At 40.0% G+C, this 5,100-nt stretch overlaps 1 pseudogene; it reads left to right on the forward strand.

Annotated features, from left to right (window-relative positions):
• Window positions 1–2,072: 2,072 nt before the first annotated feature.
• Window positions 2,073–2,552, forward strand: LOC148032952 (embryonic abundant protein 1 pseudogene; annotated as a pseudogene).
• Window positions 2,553–5,100: the final 2,548 nt, after the last annotated feature.

The following is a 5,100-nucleotide window of genomic DNA, read 5'->3' on the forward strand; positions in this document are numbered from 1 at the left end:
GGGCTATTTGTAGGAATTTGAAACTGTTGTTATAGCATGGAAAAATTTAGCAAGGTTGTTTGAAGTAAATACAAAGGCTAGAAAGCTGGAGCTCAAGTTAGAGCTACGAACCAAGTGAAAAGAGGGGACCTCTCTATTAATTATTATTCCTTGAAGATCAAAGTATTGTGGAACCTCTTGGATCTATCAATGTGGTAGCTGATGATGATTATGTTGTGTGTGCATGCTTAAATAGACTTGGAGATGAATATAAGAGCTTCAGGTCATTTATGAATAGTACGAGGGATGATATCCCTGATTTTGTAGACTTGATTTCTATGCTAATACTTGGAGGAGAAGAACCTTGGCTTGGATTCCTCTTCTTCTCAAAGTAAGAATAAGTCTTATAAAAGTGTTCTACTCTAGTACCAAACGTAGAGGTCATGGTAGAGGCTAAGGTGGTGTCTGCATGGTCAAAATTATAAATGAAAAAAGGAGGTCAAAATTATAAATGAAAAAAATCACAAGGTTACTATGTATTCTGTCAGTAGTAGTAGAAACAATCATGAAAAAAGCAAACAATTATTTGTTATGCAACACTTTATGAACACTATGACTGATGATGGTTCATCAAATAATAATCTATGGTATGTAGATTCAAGTGTCTCTAACCACACGACTTTTCATGGAGAGTGGTTTAGAGAAATGTGTAGTTTAGAGTCTCCGAGCTATGTGGAGATAAGGGATGAATAAGCTCACCCCATTACTCATATTGAATATGTTCCATTAAGTATGCATGATGAAAAAACTAAGTATTTGGTGCTAATGTATTGCATGTATCAAATATTATAAAAAACTTGGTTTCTATTGGTTAGATGGTAGAACGGGGATTGAAGGTTTGGTCCACATCTAATGGTTTTTATATAGAAGATCTAAAAAATGATTGCATGTTGATTGCAAAAGGGAAACATGCTGGTAGATTGTTTACTCTTGATGTAAGTCTTTGTGAAATGAATGCTACCATTTTTGCACAAGGTTTAGGTGTTGTGGCTGATATTAAAATTTGACATAAGAGAATTGGTCATGTGAATGTGCAGTGGTGGTGGCTAAAAGACATGTAGTCAAAATAGATTGTGGATGGCTTGCCCAAGTTTCAATTACAAAGGGGATAAGGGTGATTAGACCCTAGATATGACATGCACAAGTCTATTACATGTGTAACTTCCACTAGCCAAGTGACATCCACATGCAAGTCAAATACTCGTCGAGGAACCCATCCTAAAATATGATGCATGATGAGAGGAAATGCATAATAAAGGAAATAGAGCTGCACTAGACAAGCAAAATCCTCTCAGCCACCACATTAGAACCACTTAGGTATAAAATAAAGTGTATATTTGAACTATCATGATTTCTTGGAATCCATTATGCTTAGGTTTGAAGTCAAATATACCCATCTATGTATTAAATTAGGCCTATTTTACACTTTGCCACATGGACAAGTCTACATGAGATTGTCCGACCATGCATGGTTTCAGACTTTCTTTATTAATATCAATCAAAATTATATGCGCATAAAATTATTGTTGGCCAAGTGAGGTCACCTTCTTAATGGCTATCTGGCAATTTAAATCTCAATTTTGCCTATCGTCTACCTCATTTAGACCACCCGCATTTAACAACATGTGGGCAAACTTTTTGCCACCGAAAGGCAATCAATGTGACATTCGATAAATCATCCAAACGTTCCTTTGAGACCCATCCATGTGCACGGGTCTCAAAGTGGCCTAAGTCATGCTCACAATTTACAAATTAACCTCGTTGGTCCACTCTTATGAGGAAGGTGACGTACATGCGTTGGAGCGAGACGTGTGAGAGCCAAGACGTGGGCGAGTTGCCACGAGAGTAGACAAGTGTAGTGGGAAAGCTCGTGAATCGGACGATAACGATCTCATGTGCACGTCTAATTAAGGATCAGGAAGACAATCAGAGGCTGCAGTCATCCTCTAGTAGTTTGGACTCTCCCCCCGATCGAGCGGAAAGAGTACTCTCCCTCTCAGGTCATCAAAGAAGAAGAAGAGAAGATTTGGAAGATGTCGCTACCCAATCTATCAGGCACGAGCCTGCCCTCCGATGATCCGGACAAGCAGGGTCTAGCCTACTCATCCGCAGAGTCGAAGGTGATCCGTCAACATTAATCACGCCTGAAGCATATAATACATTCATGGGCGTATTTAAGCATATATGCTAGAAGAGCAACTCAGTATGTTTAATATGAAGAAGTCTGCATGTTCTGATAAAGGAATGCAGCATCTATCGTTGGTCTGTGTTGGTGGGGTTTGGTTAATGGTGGAGACGTTATATTGATTGGCTTGGGGGTTTTGTTGCAGGAACGTATTCGCGAGGGTGCGAGGAAAGGAGGGCAGACTCGCGCGGAGCAAATCGGGAAAGAGGGTTACCATGAGATGGGCAAGAAAGGGGGCCTGGCTCGCACAGGCCAGCAGTCGGGCGCCGAGGCTGCGGAAGAGCAAGGCATCGAGATCGACGAGTCGAAGTACCGCACCTCACGATGATGCCCCTATTATAACAGACGATGCCAACAAATGAGAGCTGGCTGCTCGCCTCCTCGTCCTGCTCATATTTCACAAATGTATATATATATATATATATACGTATCATCATGGTGATCGACAGTACCTACTGCAGCATAGTATGCAACATAATCATCATGATGATCCAACACTGAAGCATGTGTTGCTGCTTGAATGGTGTGTGTTGGCTGTTAAAAGCTTTTGTAATTAGTGGTAATTTGCCTTTCACAGCTCTACTGCCATTCGGTATCAATCTTGTTTGGTTAAGTGCAATAGGCGGCTCAATGTAATTTTTGAGATGTGATCAGGCAAGAATATTGGTGGAGGAGAGGGATGCGTGGTTCAGAACCATGACTGTTGATCGTACTCCTCTAGTTATACATGCAGAGTTACTAGATTGTTTCCCTTCCTCCCGTCACAGCAATATAAAATGACGCGACGTGAGCGATGGTTGTTAAGGCACGTGGGGTTTGCGACAAAGAGTGTGAGTGCATACGGCCACAACGAAGTGCGGTATGGCGTGAGGGAGTTGGTGGTAATTGCACAGCTTGGACGGAAGATCGATATCGATTCACAATGGTGATTAATAAGGATTGATTGATCAATAATGATTTTTGATCTACTTACCAATTTTTTTCACAGTGATTGATCGATCAACAATAATTAGTAGTGATTGACTGTTGTCGATTTAGCTTGGAACGATGGCAGTGGTTGTATTGGTGACTCATGCTTGGCATGATATCTTGCCTCGACTCCAAAGGTTCGGAGTTTCGAGGTAGACCACCACCACCAACTGGAGCTGTGTGTGTATCGTGAAAGGGTTGAAGTGAGTTTGGTATAAAAAGTAAAAATAGAATTTTTTTTAAACCTAATCAGTTTTTAGCGTTGGATTTTTTCAAACCTTATATATATATATATATATATTCACGCTTACTAATGATTTCGCTACAACTACTTCAATCTTCATTATAGATATTAATGACTTTGTTATATATTTTAATTCTAACAATGGGGATCCTCTACTAGAGGGGCAAGTCTTGTTGGTCAATAGCATGAACAAAATTTGTGTGTTGGTCCTCAATGGTGGGCCCCATTTCTTAGTGTTCCTTACGTCTCTTGCTACATCTATGTTGCATCTTAGGGGATTGTTGACAAGCCTTGTAAGTTCATGGTAGATATTGATGCTAACAATTAGGACCCTCTATTAGAGAGAGTATTGGTCAATAGCATGCATAGAAGTTAGACAATCTTCGATGATGGTCTACATGTCCTAAGTGTTCCTTATGTTTCCTGTCACCTTTATGTAGGCTTTGCTATGCTTTGTTGAGTAATCTTAGATAATAATATCAATGATTTGATAGCTATGTCATAATATATGGACAAAAGGAGGGCATGGCATTGTACCTAACACCCCTCCCCCCCCCCCCCCCCCCCCCCAAAAAAAAACCCCAAACAAATGTACGCACACGCACCTTTTTACCATCAATCTATAGCATCATGTGTCATATGCTTAAAAATGTAAGTATAGTAAATATGAACACCTTTAACAACACTCACATGATCACTTCCATTATACTAGAAGTAATCGATTATTCATCTGGGCACAAAGCTCTTCATTTTGGCAAGCCTAGCCAATATTTGAGTCAACATTCATATTAAAATAATGATGATGTATTGGCATGTGAATAGCTTATATAAGCAATCTAACAATGAAGTTGAAACTTCAAATATTGGAGTCTCGAATTGATATGGACTTGGAATATCAAACAAAGCTTCCCACACAGAGAGGGCAATTGGAGATCGTGTTTTGCTCCCAATATTATAAGGTTTTTAGCACTAGCCATAATAAGAACACTTACCTTATTAGCATAGTACTGAATAATAGCTATGGTTCACTTTAAATGTAGAAAAAGTTATCTAAATAGCATGCCAAGCTTTTCCAACAAGTGAATGTGAGCAGTGCTTTTATCACTTGTTGAGCAGTGCTTCTATTGCTCTTTGATCCTATGTTGTAAGATGCCTATCAAATGGTCCTTTGACATCATGCTTCAGTAGTCCATCAGGAGGTCATTCTAGGCAATGGTCTTTTGAATTCCCTTGGAATGTCATGGACTTTGCTGTCTACGATTGTTCAACTCTTATGTTGCAAGGGAAGGTTTGCCCGATTCCCACGAGGATGAACCTGAATTTAAGGCCACTGAAATAGTACTATGGCTCCCTAACGATTTACCTAGCGACGGTTATGGGTGATTGCTTATGCTTATGTGACTCATCCAAAACCAAAGAGGACTAGCGTCACACTTGGTTCAAAGAGAGAAATGAGGGCGAGCTAATGCATCAACCTTTTTTGTCCATGAGGCATAGTCTCACCTCGGTCCCCTAAAACAACACAAGGTTGGGCTCTAAAATTTTCCCTAGGATGTGGCTCCTCCTAGTGTATTGATCTAACATTTGTGGAAAATATCCCAATTTACCGAGACCACCCTACCATAGGATGGTGGATTTGTCGAGGGTCTTCTCTTTTCCTTTC

The sequence above is a fragment of the Lygodium microphyllum genome, chromosome 8, assembly GCF_053477565.2.
Source record: "Lygodium microphyllum isolate KBCC chromosome 8, Lygodium_microphyllum_v1.1.10, whole genome shotgun sequence".
Taxonomy (NCBI): domain Eukaryota; kingdom Viridiplantae; phylum Streptophyta; class Polypodiopsida; order Schizaeales; family Lygodiaceae; genus Lygodium; species Lygodium microphyllum.